Source organism: Sorex fumeus, unplaced genomic scaffold, assembly GCF_029834395.1.
Source record: "Sorex fumeus unplaced genomic scaffold, SorFum_2.1 ptg000063l, whole genome shotgun sequence".
Lineage (NCBI taxonomy): Eukaryota > Metazoa > Chordata > Mammalia > Eulipotyphla > Soricidae > Sorex > Sorex fumeus.
In genome coordinates, this window is record NW_026606120.1 from 83,997,260 (window position 1) to 84,015,676 (window position 18,417).

The 18,417-nt window shown below is 46.3% G+C and overlaps 1 protein-coding gene and 1 non-coding gene across 2 annotated transcripts in view; both read right to left on the bottom strand.

Moving 5' to 3' along the window:
• FAM20A (FAM20A golgi associated secretory pathway pseudokinase) overlaps window positions 1-18,417 on the bottom strand; it is a 58,030-nt gene that overhangs the window by 15,065 nt on the left and 24,548 nt on the right. The gene's annotated exons all lie outside the window — the stretch shown is intronic.
• Window positions 16,204-16,363, bottom strand: LOC130036388 (U1 spliceosomal RNA). Its single transcript, XR_008794418.1, has one exon. It is a non-coding gene; the product is annotated as a U1 spliceosomal RNA (small nuclear RNA).

An 18,417-nucleotide genomic window follows, 5' to 3' on the forward strand; every position in this document is an offset into this window, starting at 1 on the left:
ATGTGGAGGCACCTTTTGGGTCCAACAGTCACATTCACAAAACAGCAGTCTATCCTTGCCCTCTCCATCTGTGATGGCAAATCTCCTAATTGTTCATGCAGTCAAGAAGAGGTAGAGAGGGGCTGGAGCGATAGCACAGCGGGTAGGGCATTTGTCGTGCATGTGGCCAACCCAGGTTCGATTCCCAGTATCCCATATGGTTCCCTGAGCACCAGCAGGAGTGATTCCTGAATGCAGAGCCAGGAATAACCCCTGTGCATCACCAGGTGTGACCCAAAAAGAAAAAAAAAAAGAAGAGGTGGAGAAAAAAAAATCCAGGTTCTATCAAATCTGGAGGTCGTGGGTGTCAGTATACTCTGGAAATCTGGGAACTGAATTCAGGCCGTACTCAGGGCTTACATCTGGCTCTGCACTCAGGGGTCACTCTTGGCGGAGCTCATGGGACCATGTGGGGGTGCTGGATGTGGTACCTGGGTTGACTATGTGCAAGACAAGCACATGACCTGCTGTCTTGTCTTGTCCAACTTCCCAGTTGGTGCCATGAACAGTACTGACATGATCAACCGAACACTGTGTGTTTGGTTCAGTATATTTTGGAGAAGCAACACATGAAGGGACCTGATCTTAGCTTCAAATTAGACTTCTTATTGGACACACCATCAGCAGGAAGCAAGGTTTAGGGAACTGGACTTTAGGTCCACTGTTTCAAGGATTGGGTTTTGATCCTGATTTCTTGTTTACTTATTTTGGGCCACACCTCATGGGGCTCACTTCTAGTGGTGCGTAGGGGACCATTTGGTCCCAGGGATCAAATCATGTGTTCGGCCCATTGAGCCGTCTTTCTGGCCCTCTTATTGATATCTCTTGAGGATGCCCCTTTGATGACTGAGTTCCTGATCTTGTTTATATTCCTTGTGTTTTTGCTACCACCTTCTTCCTGGATGTTTGAATTCAGGGCTCTACCAGCTTCCATGTGTGGATAGGTTCACATGCCTCCCCAAGGTTTGGTCATCTGACCAGGTCCAGCTCCTTATGTTTTTTTGATCATATTCCTTGTGTTCTGTTTATCTAGACCTTGGACTTTGAACTGTCTTGACTGAATTTGAAAGCACCTTTGTCCTGTTGCTTCTTCTCCTGCTGTTTATTCTCTGTTCTTTGCTCTTCCTGACAAATGACCTGATGACTATTCCCAGGGAAACAGCCTCCCTGACTTAGTACCTGTAGCACTGTAGCAGTGTCCTTCCATTGTTCATCAATTTGCTCAAGCGGGCACCAATAACGTCTCCATTGTGAGACTTGTTGTTACTGTTTTTGACATATCAAATACGCTATGGGGAGCTTGCCAGGCTGTGCCATGTGGGCAGGAAACTCTAGGTAGCTTGCCAAGCTCTCCAAGAGGGACAGAGAGGTTGATATCTCTTGAGGATGAGATCCTGGGACCATGTGGGGGTGCTGGGTGCTGGGTAATCGAACCTGGGTCGACCGTGCAAGGCAAACGCCCTACCCACTATGCTATCTCTCCAGCCCTGTATTAGTACCTGTATGTCCATGTAATCTGTTCAGTCTTCCTGGGCTAACCCTTTCTTCTTCTCATTTAGCCTGTCACTTCATAGTTTCTGTTACTCGCATCTTAATTCTAAAAATGACCAACTGGAGAGAAAGACTTGGTGAGGCTGAATTGCAGTCTGTGATACTTGCATCAAGGGTGAGAGCCAGGACAAGCATACCAGGTAAGAGGAGACACAACCAGAAGGCCTGACCCAGAGGAATAACGGCAAAGGAAGCCAAGAATGCTGGAAAATGACCTCAGGCTTGGAAGGAATCTGAAAGACCATTTAACTCAACCTCCTGTTTCTCTCATAACATTCTTATTTTATACTTGACCAGCTCCAAAGAAAAGGGCACACCCTATGCAGAGTAGCTCAATCAATCAGTCCAGCAATATTAGAAAGCTCTTTCCAATAGTGAGCCAAAATCTTTCTATAACTTCCATCAATGAGTCTTGGTTTTATTCCCTGGTGTGGTGCATTTTTACATTATATTTCAGTCGTTTAAATATTTGAAGATGGTCAGCACATGACCAAAACCCTCTTCAGGTTAATTTCTACCATCTTCAGGTTAATTTCAACCATCCCTTCTTTTGTCCTTCATAGGACACAAGTGTGCATTCACTTGTGATCTTGTAATGGGTATTCATTTCCCTCTTATTTCTGACACTTGCTGTGAAGGGCAATATTCTAATATGGGTTACCCATTATACAGGGGAGAGAAGGATAATCACCACCCCACTTGAGATGTTTCTCTTCTCTCATTATAGCTAAATTCAAGGTGTTTCTCTTTTATCAGTGCAGCTACAGAATGAATTTGTTTATGGAACTCAAGTCACCTATTTCTGAGAAAATATGAAAGAGTTTATGGTTGATAGAGTTCTAAAACTGGTCCCCATGATGCCATCACTTCATGCCTGGAACTTGCATGGCACGTTCACCTGGGTCAGTGAGATTAGACTTGCAGAGTTCTTTCTGATTCGGAGAAGAGGTAGAGGCAAATACTTAAAGCATTAAAAGGGTTGCATGTGCCACTGCATGACTTGGAAGTTGGAGAAGACCCAGGGCAAGTGTCACATTGCTGAGAATAGCAAATGGCTGACAACTATCCAGAAAATAGGGATCCCAGTCTTACAACCCAAAGGAACTGAATTCTACCAGTTATTGAGGAGATCTTGAAAGCATACCCTTGAGGATCAGATGAGAACGTGGTCAGTGGTCAGCACATTGATTTCTGTTTTATGAGATCCTGGCAGAGCACCAGTTATACCGCCCAGACTTTTGGTCTATAGAAAACATGGTAGGTCATTTAAAGTCACTTAATTGTTACATAGGAGTAAAATCAGGGTTGGAGCAATAGTACAGCGGGTAGGGCATTTTGCTTTGCACCTGGTCAACCTGGGTTCGATCCCCAGCATCCTATATGGTCCCCTGAGAACCACCAGGAGTAATTCCTGAGTGCAAAGCCAGGAGTAACCCCTGTGCATTGCAGGGTGTGACCACAAAGACCAAAAAAAAAAAGTAAAATTAGCTAGTATAGGTTCTGTTCACAGAAGATTAAAAATTGAAATCTTTTCATTTGAAGCATATTTATTTATTAATCCATATCCTAAGTCATATATTTCCTTAAATCTAGAAAAAAGTTTACTTAGAGAGTTCTATTGTACTTTCAAATGGTTTAATCTTTGCTTTTTCGTCGATTTGCTCGAGCGGGCCCAGTAACGTCTCCATTGGAGACTTTGTTGTTACTGTGTTTGGCATATTGAATACTCTTGGTAGCTTGCCAGGAGCGATAGCACAGCGGGTAGGGCGTTTGCCTTACAAGCGGCCAACATGGCCGACCCGAGTTCGATTCCTCCGCCCCTCTCGGAGAGCCCGGCAAGCTACCGAGAGTATTCGATATGCCAAACACAGTAACAACAAAGTCTCCAATGGAGACGTTACTGGGCCCGCTCGAGCAAATCGACGATCAACGGGAGGGCCTTTACCTTTACCTTTTTAATCTTTGCTTTGAAAATTCGTGTTTCTGAGTTCTCCAGGGCCTTTTAAATAGGCGACAGAACTGTCACAGTGAGAGGGACCTTGGGTTTAAAGAAACCAGGCAGGAAGCATACATGAGTGAAACATACAGGCGGCAGGCAATGAGGAGGAGTGGGAGAGGGTTAGCCCAGGAGCATTTTTCCGTGCTTGGGGAGCCTCTGCTGCCACAGCATATGGTGTAGGTCTCTACTTGCTCACTCACTTATTCACTCACTCATTTATTCATGCATTCACACGTTTACTCACCCATTGCAGTCTGTGATACTTGCATCTCCTGACAAATGACCTTATTCATTCACTCATATCCACTCATTTACTCATCATTCATTCACTCATTCAATTAATCATTCACTCATTCATTTACTAATTTACTCATTCATTTACTAATTTACTCATTCATTCGTTCATTTACTTATTCACTCATTTGCTCATTTATTCACTCATTCATTCATTCTATACTTTGCTAACAACAGACACCAGACTTCACTCTCATGAAACTGAAATTTTCCTGGAAAATCACTTATTCTGGGCTTTCAGAAGAGACTGGAAATCCCAGATTTCAATCAGAATGCATCATCTTCTTCTTAAAAAAATGTTGATTCTCATCACAAATGTGCCTGTGTGGGCTGAGACTTTATCCAAAGGAAATGAAACTGGTATCTTGAAGAGATGTCTACACTCCCATTTCATTGCACAATTATTCATCAGAGTCAAGATATGAAAAAAACCCAAATTTTGGCGAGTGACTGAACTGATAAAGAAAATACAGCACATATACAATGGAATATTAGCCGACTTAAAAAAAAAAGAAGATAATCCTGCCCTTTGCACAACACACATAAACTTGAAGGCCATTATGCTAAATGAAATAAGCCAGACACAGCAAGACAAGTATTGTAAGCTCTTACTCATATGTAGATTCTGAAATCATCAAACTCACAGAAGCAGAGAGGAGAAGGATGGCTTGCCAAGGACTGGCAGGAGGGAAAAAATGGAAAACATCTGTCAAAGGGTACAAAGTTTCCAGAGGAATATACCATACCTGATCTCTAATGCATAGTAGTGTCACTCTAGTGAATGATGCAGTATCAAATACTAGAAATTGTTGATCTTGAATGTTCTTAACACACACAGGGGATCTGTGAGTGGAGAGCTACGCTCATAAGCTTGACTATGGCAGTTATTTCACTATATACAATTATAGAGGGTAGGGTGTTTGCCTTGCACGTGGCCGACACGGCCGATCCAAGTTCGATTCCTCTGCCCCTCTTGGAGAGCCTGGCAAGCTACTGAGAGTATCTCGCCCACACGGCAAAGCCTGGCAAGCTACCCGTGACATATTCGATATAGCAAACACAGTAATAAGTCTCACAATGTTACCGGGCCCGCTAGAGCAGATCGATGAACAACGGGAGGACAGTGACAGTGACAGTGACTCATGCACTAAGATAGTAAGTTAGATATTTTGAAAAGTTTCGGGGCCAGAGATACAGTACAGCGGCACTATACTATACTATACTATACTATACTATACTATACTATACTATACTATACTATATATGCATGCAGCCCTGGTTCAATTCCTGGTATCCTACCTCGTACCTTGAGCCTGCCAAGAGTGATTCCCTGAGCACAGAGCCAGGAGCAATGCCTGAGCACTGCCGAATGTGGCTCCCAAACCCCTCCACCACCCCAGAAAAACTTACAATCTTCACCTTTCAATAAAGCTGGAAAAATTAGCAGTATCAACAAGAGCAAAACCGCAAGCAACATGGCCGCAAGTCATGCTCTTTGCCTGTGTTGCTAAAAGCAAGCGCAGAGTGATATGAACCCGCCTTCTGCACACACTCAGCTCTGGGGAAGTAAATTTTTGCAGGAGATAAGGCAGAGCAACAGCTATTAAGACTTGGATCTCCAACCAAGTAGAGGGCAAGAAGCCTGGGGCCTCTGGCTGAAGAGAGCAGTGTTCCAGCTTGGGGTGGGTGAAAGACTGGAATGCCTGGCCTAATGATTCCAAGTAACAAATGTGAAATCAATGTTTTATAAGAATCAAGGGAGAAGGCCAATCATTGCCCAGGTCTGGGGCCCGCCGCCACTTTTTCCTGATGCGATTCGCAGTTGTTTTTATTTGAAGAGATGCTCGGGCCAGGATCTAGTTCCCAAGGCTACTTTGAGGCCCAACTATGTGACAGCCGAACTCTCTTGGGAGTCTGGTGGAAAGGCTGGAAAATCCTGAGCTAAGTCAGACCTCCTGGGCTGGGAACACAGAGCCCCACAGAAACTCAAGGAGGAAAGGAAGCTGTGCAGCTGACTCAGCCGGGCCTTGGGAGAGGGGAGGGAGGAGGTGGAGTCTTCTTAAGTGGTTGATGAATTCCAGCTACAACAACAGTGCAGGACACAGCATCCTCATGGAAAAGCAAATGCGGCAAATTGACTGTAACTTCTGGACCAGACAACGGCTCTGTAGATCATCCCCATTTCTTGCAAGGCAGGGATGCTAGGCTCTCGGGCTTGCTCCTCTGCCCATCCCAGAGCCTGGGCCTCCCACTGGGGAGGAGGGAGGAGAGACCAGGGTACCACAGTCTCCCTTCTCTTGGCATTTTTTTTTTGGGCGGGTAGTTGGTATTGCTAAAATAGAATGATCAAGAGTCATTTCTTTCCAGTCAGAAACGTCGCTTGGGTGTTCTTTTTCTCTTTTGGACACCGTCCAGCAGGTTTGACAGGGAGAGTCACACTAGCCATGTGGGAGAATTTATAACACCGGCCTTGACAAAGGGAGACTGCTTCCTCCCTCTTCTCCTGACACACACCAGGGCCACTTGTTCTGCAGCACAGGTGGGTCTGTTATCCGATTGTGGTTGTGTGTTCACAAGAATTTTCCTATTCCCCCTCACTCCTGCCTCCTTTGTGATATTTAAGAGGGGGGGGGGAAAGAATTTTTTTTTAATTTTTGGGTCGCACCTGGCGATGCACAGGGGTTACTGCTGGCTCTACACTCAGGAATTATCCCTGGCGGTGCTCAGGGGATCATATGGGATGCTGGGAATCGAACCCAGGTCGGCCACGTGCAAGGCAGACACCCTACCCACTGTGCTATTGCTCCAGATTTGTAAGAGTGAATCTCTCTCTCTCTCTATCTCTCTCACACTCTCTCTCTCTCTCTCCCTCTCTCTCTCTTTCTCCTTCTTTCTGAGTCTCTCTCTCAATCTCTGTCCCTCTACCCACTCCACAAGAACATCAGCCAAGATAATCCTAGATTTAAAGCAGGTCTCACTTTTTGTTGTTGCTTTTTTAGGGTCACACCTGGCTATGCTCAGGGGTTACTCCTGGTCCTGCACTCAGAAATGACTCCTGGTGGTGCTCAGGAGGACCATATGGAATGCTAGGGATCAAACCTGCATTTGCAAGGCAAAATGTGCTCCCCACTGTACTACCACTCTGGCCTCTATGGATAGACTCTAAATGTGTATCTTGTGACGACTGGGAAAGCTGTGCACTTTTTTTTTTCTTTTTGGGTCACACCTGGCAATGCTCAGGGGTTACTCCTGGCTCTGCACTCAGGAATAACGCCTGGCGGGGCTCAGGGGACCATATGGGATGCTGGGAATCGAATCTGGGTCAGCCGTGTGCAAGGCAAATGCCCTACTCACTGTGCTATTGCTCTAGCCCCAAAGCTGTGCACTTTGCGTGGGTCCGAGACCTTTATATTTCCTTTGCACACATTTCCGTAGAGATGGCAGTTCTTTTTCCTGTTGGTAAAGTTAGTTCCTTTTCTCTGATAAAACTTGCAAATATTTTTCTTTCCCCATTTTTGTTCCTCTTTTGACTTGCCTGAGGGTGATTTTATTTTGTGTGAAAGTATTGATTTTGGAGGGAAGGAGGTATCCCAGGGATGGTATCTAGACCTCACACATGCAAGGTATATAGGTATATGCTCTTATCACTGAGCTGTATCCTTCACCCAGTACTAATTTTTTTTTTTTTTATAACCAGTCCTCTTGGGCTGGAGTGATAGCACAGTGGGTAGGATGTTTGCCTTGCAAGCGGCCAACATGGCTGACCCTCGGGCTGACCCTGATTCTTCCGTCTCTCTCGGAGAGTCCGGCAAGCTACTGAGAGTATCTCACCCACACGGTAAAGCTTGGCAAGCTACCCGTGACATATTTGATATGCCAAACACAGTAACAATTGTCACAATGGAGAACTTGGCCCGCTTGAGCAAATCGATGAACAATGGGAGGACAGTGACAGTGACAGTGAACCAATCCTCTTATTTGTGGCCCTGAGTACTGTGTTTCTCAAAACATTGTGTCTCCTGGTGTCTTATGGTATCATTATTTTCCCCATTTGATTTTATTTTAAAGTGATTCTTGTGAGTTTGGGGGCCCCACCCAGCAGAGCTCAGGGACTACTCCTGAATTTATGCTCAGGGCTCAGTTCTGGTGAAGTCTCAGGCACTGTATGTGGTGCTGGGGTTGAAACTGAGGTAAACCACATACAGGGCAAGAGGCTTAGTCCCAAAATTATCTCTCTGGCTCTCATTTTTCCACTTAAATATGCACCATGTCTAGGACTTATTTGGTAAAATGTGTTAGGAAAGAACGTATTTTCTCCCCTTCCTGATGGCTAGTCAGTTCTCTAAACACCATTCATCAAACAATCCAGGTCTTCATTTCCTTGGCTCGAAATGTCATCTTTATCAGGCATAAGTTGCCATTTATATTTGGGTTTGTTTCTGGGTTCTTCAATCTGCTTAAGTCCTGTTGACCTGTTGACCCATGCTCCAGTGTAATACGATTTGGGCTCCCCCTCACCCCTTCCTCCTGCCCACTTAGATTTAGAAAATCTTTGACAGCTGATAGGAGCAGTGCCCTTTCCTGCTCTTCTAAAGAGTTTTCCTATATAATATATCTGACTTGAGTAGGCATCTAAATGATTCTTGCAACTATAAAAGCTTCTTTAAAAATGGAAACCTTGAAAATTTCTAAACAGGCCGATCACGTTGCATTATTATAAAGCCCTCTTGCATTATTAACGAGAATATAATTGGCTCATCTTCCGAGAGGGCAATTTTCCATTTTAAACTTTATAATGAGTTTACCCTTTGACTTAGCAATTTCATTTCTGAAGCTTCGCCTTGAGAACTCTTTGCAACAACTGGGCAAGAAGACAATACTCGTAGTGATGCGTGGAACAATAAAAATTGAGAAAACACAGCTCTCTCTGATCTGGGTCTTTGGGATGACTGTATTGACATAAAGTGTGTCTAATCCAGAGCAGCACATACAGTGGATCTCATTAAAAACAAGATAGATCCTTAGGTGTGGACACTGAACGCTTTTGTGGCACCTGAAAAGAACCATGCCAATGGTCATGAGCAACTCTTTCTTTTTACTACCTGGTAACAGTGAAACAACTATCATGAAGAGTTGGCTGTTCCTGCATCACTGCTCTCCACTCTCCTTTGGCTCCTGGTCTAACACACCCTTCCCTCTCTTTTTTCAGCCTCCCATCTTCTCATTTGGCGTCTCCTTCCCTGGCTCGACAGACAAGCACTGCTTGCTCTTGATTGGTCTGTCACCCACAATTTCAAATTCCAATGTTCCATCCCCTCAGTCCTACTGGCTAATTCCAACCAGTGCACCTGACTGGAGATGTGTTCATTAGAAACTCTTGAAACATTTTCAGGGGCGCCCAGAGGATGATGCCTCTTTTCTGGGATTATCAACTAGCATGAGGTTATGGTGAGGAGTCACTCATAGACAGAAGTTCTCCCTCCTGTGGCCACACCGAGAAACACAGAACTCCAGGATGGGTAAGAGTACAAGGGGCATGAGGTCACCCCTGACCACAGGGGACAGCAACTTGGCCATTTTCTGGAGGAACAAATTCATCCTTCAGCTGGTTGGGATTGGACTTCCATCACTTGTCCTATAACGAATGTGAACCCTGGGCCTCTGAGAGAGCTCAGTGGGCAGGAAGCTATTCAGAAACTGAGTTAAAGCCCCCAGACACTGCTGAGGGTGGCCCTGGAGGTTCCCAAGTGTAGTTGTAGTAGCCCTGCTGGTCCCCAGAACTGCGTGGTCTAAGCAGCTCTCTGTACTTGGATCTGAGCCTTCAACCATCTGGCTCCATTGGCCATTACTGGGAGAGGCTCCTGGGCCCCTGATCATGGTTTTGGACACTTCCTTCCTACCAAAGGATGTGGATGCTGCTCCTCTGAATGGAGAGAGAGTGTCAACATCATCCCCACCTCCCACACCACCGCACACACTTGATGCAGTTACTACACTACTGAAACAGGGCCTAGATTCAATTCCATGTCTACCATTGTTAGGAACTTTTTTATTTGTGACAAGCAAGGCCACTTTCCTAGCCTAGGGATCTATATATTCTGGTAGATCTACAGCAGAGGCGCTTTCTTTGATTCGCCCAGTACTCTTCATTTTTTTAAAATTAAAATTTTCTTTTTCCTTTCTTCCCTCTCTCTTCCCATCTCTTCTCTTCCCTCCCCTTTCCCTCTCCTCTCCCCCCTTCCCTCTGGTCCCCTCATCTCTTCCCCTCTACTCTCCTTCCCTCCTGTCCCCTCATTTCCTCCCCTCCACTCTCCTTCCCACCCTTTTCTTCCTCTTTCCTCCCCTCCCTTCCTCTTCTCCCCCACTCCCCTCCCCCTTTCCTCTCTTTCCCTCCCCTCCCCTTCCCTCCTCTTCCCCTCTCCCCTTCCCTCCTCTTCCCCTCTCCCCTTCCCTTCCCTTCCCTTCCCTTCCCTTCCCTTCCCTTCCCTTCCTTTACCTTCCCTTCCCTTCCCATGCTTAGGAGACCAGTGTCTTCTTGGCCAATCACTGCCATTTCAATGTGGTACTTCTTGGGTCCTTCAGTTCTGGGGATTACATGGGACATACCAGTAGTGCTTAGGGACCTCTAGGGCATAGCTGGAAGTGCTCAGAAGATTCCAGGGCTGTATCTAGTGGTGTTTGGAAGACATGGAATCCAACTGGGCTTGGCTATAGTAAGGCCAGCGTCTTTAATCCCTGTCTTATCTCGCTGGCCCCAATACTCTCCACTATTACTTAGGGTCTCATTCAACTCTTGGTTTATTTCCAGACTAAATGGAGTTATTTATTTTTCCCCAAATAACTAAATTTTTCCTTGGGCTGCTTCCAAGGCTCCAGTCTTTACTCCATCTCCAGCACACACATTTCCTGGACTCTCCCCCAGAAAGAACAAACAGTTTGAAAGCAAACCAGGAGGCCTCTTGCAGGTGATGACAGACACTAGGACAAAGCTCATACCCCTGAAAGGAGATGAGGGCATCCCAGAGCACAGGCCTGAAGAAATGCAGCCTGCAAAGCAAGAACGACACAGGATTGCAATAGAAAGGGACTGGGAATTCCATGTCACACAGATCCTGTCAGCTTCTAACCTGCACACTGACCCCAAGGTTTGGCCCAGGGCTGGACCCACAATACTTGCTGTGATTCTGCCTTCACCGGGGGATTTCATGTTCTGAACCCCAGTGGGCAGATATCTAGCCTGTCTTAAAAAAGTCCCTTAAAGGACCAGTGAGGTAGCACTTGCTTTGAACATGACTGATCCAGGTTCAGTCCCTGGTACCCTGTATGGTTTCCTGAGCACCACCAGGAGTAATCCCTGAGCACAGAGTCAGGAGTCAGGAGTAAGTTTTGAGCACCATTGGGTGTGGCCCAAAGTTGTGTAAGCCCCTTGGGGTGTCAGTTTACATCCCAGTGGGAACAGCACTACTGACAGGGAGCTCATTGTATGGGGTGAGGAGAGGAGGATCCCACCCAGTCACCGTTGCTGTTTGTCATGATTGTTCTTTCTGTTTATGCCAACCAGCGGCCCGGGGTTGTCCTCAGACAGTCGAGCCAGTAGCTAGAAGAAACCTGCTTTGCAAGCCGGAGCAGATGCCCTTGCTGTGGCCCGCCAGCCAGGAGGGCATGACTTCCATGTCCCCCTGGATGGAGGAGACGCCTCAGAAATGCGTGCCTCTTCATGTCTGCCCCGTGGAGGCTCATAGAAGGGGCACCAGAGTCCCGCTGTAGCTTGTCTGTGTGTGTGTGTGTGTGTGTGAGAGAGAGAGAGAGAGAGAGAGAGAGTGAGAGAGATAGAGAGAGCGCACACATGTGTGTGTGTGATGCAGAGCACATGTGCCAGAGTGCAAAGCCAGAGAGAGCTAAGTTAGGGTGGAGCCATTAGAGGGAATGGCTGTTTGCCCTCCTTGGACTATTTAGCAGTTGGGTATCCTGGAGGGCGGCCCAGAGTTGGTGTCCCTAGAGATATTCTCCATGGGTTAGGTGGGAGCCTGGATCCTCCCTCACCAGCTTCCTGGCTTGTGTGTGTGGGGGGAGGGTAGAGTGGAGTGTGGCAGAGGTGGGGGGGACGGGCAGAGCCACTTGGGTGTGGTGTTAATCAGCCAGGTGCTTCAAGCACATCCACATCGCACAGAAGGAGACAGCTCTGACTCAGAGGCTTCAGGGAGGATCTGGAAGGTTCTTAGGCTGGGGCAGCTCCCATACTCTAGTCACTTTCCTTGTGCCTTCAGGTCTGGACCCCCCCCCCCCACCGCCCCCTTCCCCCCACCACCAGAGCCAACAGTCCCTTGTTTGGAGGCGTGAGAAGGACACTTTCTGCCTTGTGGTTTCAAGGCTTGGGGCTCTTGGGCATAAAGGATGGCACCAGACCTCATCGGTCTATGCAGCCGCCTCCTGTGCTGGTGCTTAGGTGGGGAAATAGCACGGGGGTGGGGGGTGGGGGGTCGGGGGCGGGGCATCAGGGAGCTGTGGCCTGCCTGTATTCAGCAGCTGGATGCTTGTCTAAGGTCACCTTGTGACAGGAGTATTCCATCCCTGACTTCTGGAATCTCTCAATCTCTTTTTTAGGGGGCCACACACCCAGCAATGTTTGGGGCTCCTCCTGGTTTTGCTGAGGGTCCCTTCTGCCAGTGCCCAGGGAAACATGCTTTGCTGCTGCTGTTCTTCTAAAGTTCTGGATTTCTTCTTGAAAAGTCTGAGCTCAGCCTATTGAATCATCCCTCCGGCCCTCAGTTATTGTTTGATTTGGGGGTTACACCTGGCAGTGCTCAGGGGCTACTCCCAGCTTTGTGCTCAGGGTGTCCCTTCTGGGGATGCTCAAGGGACCAGACACACTGCTGGGGGTCAAGTTTAGGCCTCCCACATGCAAAATGTGCTTAAATCAGCCCCTGAAACTAGCTCCCTGCTCCCCACCTTTCTGCTCCTGAAATCTCATCCAGCAACCCCCTTTTTGGTTTTGTTCCACTCAACTCTCACACCTCTCCCCAGCAGAGACCAGGAATCCTTTTAGTTGGCACTCAAATCTCAGCCTCAAACCTACCCCACCCATTCTGCTTTACTCTGGGCCTCATCGCTGCCAACTCAACTGGGCACAGTGGGATCGCAACCATCTCTCCTCCTGGAGACACTGGCTATCCCTGAGCTCTCTTACACTTAATTTATTTTTATTTTAATTTTTATTGCTTTTTGGGTCACACCCGGCAATGCACAGGGGTTACTCCTGACTCATGCACTCAGGGATTACTCCTGATGGTGCTCGGGGGGACCATATAGGATGCTGGGAATCGAACCCGGGTTGGCCGCGTGCAAGGTGAACACCCTATCCACTGTGCTATCGCTCCAGCCCCTCTCATTACACTTTATTTATTTATTTTTAATTTTTATTAGCGAAACACCATAAAGTACAGTTGTAGACTTAAAAGTTTTTGTGCTTGGGTTTCAGTTATACAATGATCGAGTACCCATCCCTCCACCAGTGCCCATCCTCTACCACCAGTGATTGCAGTATCCCTCCCACCCCTCTCATTACACTTTAGACACAGCATTTTCTTCTAGAGCTTCTTGGATACTTACCCCCCCACCCCCACCCCCAGCCCCGCCACCCCATCCCATGCTCCTCCTAATCTCCTGGTTTAACATGTCAAGACAATCTTCCCTTGGAACCGGGGCTTTCTTCTGCATTTTCTCCAGAAATCCTTCCCTGCTGCCAGGACCCTAATCCCAGAGAAATTCCCCTCTGAAGGTTTGCCAACCCCGTGCCTGGAGATGATTTTTCTCTTGCCCCCCACCCCTCACCCCTCCAATTCCCAGGCAACTCCTACTTCCAAGGCACTTGCAAGATTCTGAGTGGTACTGAATCATGTTGCTACTAAAAGATACTGGACAAAAGTACATCCTATAAAACCCAGTGCAGCCCCTCGTGTGCACTTATATTGATTATCAAATGAGTAGCATTCAGCTGGCACCAACATCTGCCCATATATGGAGTCTATTTTTGGAATAAGTGGGTTACAGAATACTGGAGAGATTTGGAGGTTATAAATCAACATGAATCTGGTTTTCAAATTGTTTCACCCCAAATATTATACATCAACCCCCCTCCTTATATTTTGGTTGAGGGCTATGGTACTGGATCTAGAATGACTTCGCTCAGATTACTGATCAGAGCTAGATCATTGGGTAATTGTTCCTCATCACACTAGCACTCAGACAGCTGCCTCTGTAAGAAGGGGAAGGAGGTTTGGTGCAGAAAATTCTGGCCATTGCTGAGAAGATTCATTACTACCCCTCCTGGAGGGTCACAAACATTCTACCCAAGGCACAGGAAGAACTTCAAAGAGTTAAGGAAAGGAGACAGTGAGTTTCGATGCAACCAACATGTCCCAAATTTAGTTGGCTATTTATCATTAGCCTTCACTCAGTTAAGAATATCTGGAGCCGGTTGTGGGAAAGACCCTTTGCTAACTCAGCCTGGTCACCCTGGGGAAATTTTCCTAAAAATAATGTTAATAGAAAAAGGGCTAGAAGTATGTGCGTACAGAGCAAGAAAACATCCTAAATAAGGGAAATCTGTGGGCGAGGGGTGAGGCCACATGAGTCAGGATAAATAATAGAAGGTTCTCTCTCTGTGTCTCTGTCTCTGTCTCTCTCTCTCCCTCTCTTTCTCTCTGTTTCAAGGTTACACACTTTAAAAGGTACATCTCTCTATGTTGTTAGTTATATTGCCCTCCACTCCCCCAAATTAAAGCATGATGATTGGGAAACTTTGGAAGAAAACATGCTTTTTTTGTGCACAGTTGTACAGGCTGATTCTCTGGAAGGAAATAATAACTTTCAATGTCCCCAAACGAAGAAGCCAGTGGGCGGTGTGGACGATGCTATTCTGACCTTTGGAATGGGAGAGCTCACTCTTGATTTTTGCTCCTACAGCTTGGAGCTCTTGGTCTCTGGATTCCAGCTTCCTGGTCGGCATAAGATGCTCATGTTCCACAGGACAGCCCTGCCCCCGTCTTCCTCCCTCCAGCCTGGCTCCTGACACTCTCTGTGCTTTTGATGAACATGACTGCTGAGGATTCTGTGCATGCCCTGTGCCCTGGAGCTGCCAACCCACGTGTCCAGACAACTGTTTATCTCCAGAAAGGATGGAGAGCAAAGATGTTCACTTTCATAGGTCAAAGGTCTGTGTTTCAACAACTCAACTCTGCTACTGAAGAAGGAAAGTGCCCACAACGCATAAATGAACAGGTAAAACGGGTCTAGTACAACTTGGTTTCCCTAAACCAGGGCATCATTGGCCTCTTTTGTTCCACAGACCCTGGTTGGTCAAGTCCTGGTTTAAAGGCATCTATAGGCCTGGGGATGTGGCTCAAGTGAGGAAGCACATGCCTGGCAAGTGTGGGGATCTATTTATTTCGTTTTCCTTTTTGGGTCACACTGGGTGATGCTCAGGGCTTACTCCTGGTTTTGCATTCAGGAATCACTCCTGGCGGTGCTCAGAGGTCCATGTGGGATGCTGGGGATCAAACCAACCTTGGTCACCTGGAAGGCAAGTGCCCTACTCACTGAGCTAACGCTCTGGTCCCGGGTCTCTGATGTCTATCCCCAGAACTGTATGGTCTCCTGAGTGTCATTGGAAGCAATTCTGGAGCACAGAACTGGGAGTAACTCCTAAGGACTTCTGGATATGACTCCAAACCCCAAACAAATAAATTTGCAGAGTAGAATTCCATTAAGAATACACAATCTCTTTATCCAGCATCTGTCAATGGGCAACTAAGATGAGTTCCATGTTCTGCTATTGTGGTTAATATCACCACGAAAGTAGGGATGGAGTTATCCTTTTGAATTCTTGTTTTCCTATCCTTCTGATAAGTGCCTAAGAAGGGTTTAGGATCATATGGAATTTCCATTTTTTATTATTTAAAACATTTATTGTTTGTTTTGGGGTGATCTATACCTTGACATGCTCAGGTACTATTCCCAGCTTAGTTCTCAGAGCTCATTTTTGGCCGAGTTCAAGGAATAATGTGCTGGGAATGGAACCGGAGCTTCCGCCTTCAAAGCTCACGTCACAGTCCATTTGACTATCTCTGTTGCTCTATTTTAATTTCTTTTCAATATATCTTTGCTTTTTGGGCCACACCTGACAGTGCTCAGGGCTTACTTAGGCTCTGTTCTTAGGGATCACCCCTGGCTGTACTCGAGGGGTCATAAGGGATACCAGGGATAGAACCCAGGTCAGCCGCATGCAAAGCAAGTGCCTTACACACTGTACTGTATTTTTAGGGGAGATTGTGAATTCAGTCCCCGACTACCACACATTAGGCAGTCAAGTTTCCCACATTTGGGGAAATCGCAGGGTTCTGCATCTGGAGTGCAATGGATGAGTCTCACTGTAAGAAAATGACCTTTGTGATCATGGTATCTCCCCTGCCAGGTAAGTATCCATTTTAATGTTTTAAAAGAAATCTTTCTATCATTTTCCACAGAAGTGGCACCAAGTCACATTACCACCCACAGTGTGCTCACATTTATCTTTCTCTACATCCTCACCAACACCTGTTTTCCGTCTTTTGGACACAGACTATTCTCACCAGGGTGAGGGAACAGCTTGCTGTGGCTTTGATCCACATTTCCCTAATGATAAGTGATACGGAAGACTTTTTTTTTTGTACGTCTGTGCACCATCTGTATGTCTTCTTTAGAGAAGTTACTGTTTCTGTCTCTGGAGAACCAGTTTTCTAGAATAATTTTTTCAAGAGTAAAATTTTCAGGTACTGCTGACTCCTAAAGATGACTCTGTGTCTTATTTGCTGGCCGCAATGCACAGAACAGCTTAGGGTGTGTGGGGGAGAGAAGCTCTGAAAGGGAACCAATGATGGAGACCACTGTCTACCTGGGGGAAAGGGCGCTGAGCCAGGCTCCTAGAAGTCATCCTTGGTGTGTCCATTTCATCTGATCACCTAGATTTGGTATAAAATACTGATGTGTTAGATTTGGTCAGGAAGCATGGCATTTCCTGCAGTCTTGCTATAAAGACTGTGCTCACTAAATCCAGGATCCAGAGCAGGTAATTGTGATGCTTGGATACCACAGCTGACTTTGTTGTTGTAAGTAATCAAGGATCCACAATTCTTCATAATGAACAAAAATAAGTAAACAGCTCTTCCCAGCCTCTTAACTCTGCCTGCTCACTGGGACTTTTTCATAGCCGTCTATGGGGCAACTTCCATTCTGACTCCTTTTAATAATTTCCTCTAACTCTAACCAAAATGAGTCTTTCCAAAGGCAAACATAATTCTGTCAGCAACCTGTCCAGAAACATTCCAGGCTTCTACGCTTTTCAAAACATTCCTCAACGGGTCCGTTTTCAGTGAATGCAATAGTGAATAGTTACAGGTGGCTATTTACATTTAATTCCAGTTAAATAGAATGAAACATTTTGTTCTGGTCTCATTTCAACTCCACGTAGACAAATATGACTAGAGGTAACCCTTTTGGACAGAGCCAATGACACAGCATTTCCATCATTGTGGAATGTTCTATTAAACAACTTTGTTCTAAACTTCTGCTCTCTCCATTGCATCACAGGGGACTGGAACTTGTTCTGTCTTCTAGGTCCCCTTTATCATGGCTTAAATTATGTGTGTGTGTGTGTGTGTGTGTGTGTGTGTGTGTGTCTGTGTGTCTGTGGTCTGTGTCTGTGTTTTGGTTGGCAGCAGGAATCAAATCCAGGACATCATACATGAGAAGCATGTGATCTTCTACTGAGTTCCATTCCTAGCTTATCAGTGTTCCTTCTTATCTGTCCTCCATCTCTGCCCTTATTTCCTTGGAAGTATTTTGTTATTTTGCTGACCCGCAAACAGGACCCAGGTGCCTATTCTGCTTTCCATTAACTATGGTTTCTCCTTCCTACAGGCTTTATCTAGAAGTTAACATTTACTGACCTTCACTAACTCCACTCACCACCAGGGTAGAGCTTTGTTTTATTTTTAGTGAATCTGGCATGTCACGGTGCTCAATGTATATCTGTTGAATGAATGACTATCCCCCTGTGTCACTCCTCCATAAAATCTATCTTCTATAGAGGGTGCAACAATAGAAGCAATTATCCTCTAGAGTTTTCTCAAAAGAGTTTCCGGGAATCACAGATTTATTCAAGGGAAGGTGACTGACTTGCCTGTTTGTTGGAGATCAGGTATTTGGTATGCTGTTAAAAGTTCCACAGATCCTGCCTGCCATCCTTTTTTTCTTTCTGTCTCATCTCTCAAATTTCCAACTTCTCTGCATCAGGGTGCACTGATCTGGGGAAATCTTAGGACTTATGACTTCTGCTCTTTCTACTGGAATGGTGAGTCTCCCTTGGCAGCTGAACTCCAGCTCTTCTCCAAAAGCAAGGACACCAAACCCTGTCAAGCACAGCTATTCAAATTGCATGCCATGGCTCATATGGAATATCAAGAAGCCAAACATACACATACCCCCACACCCCCCCA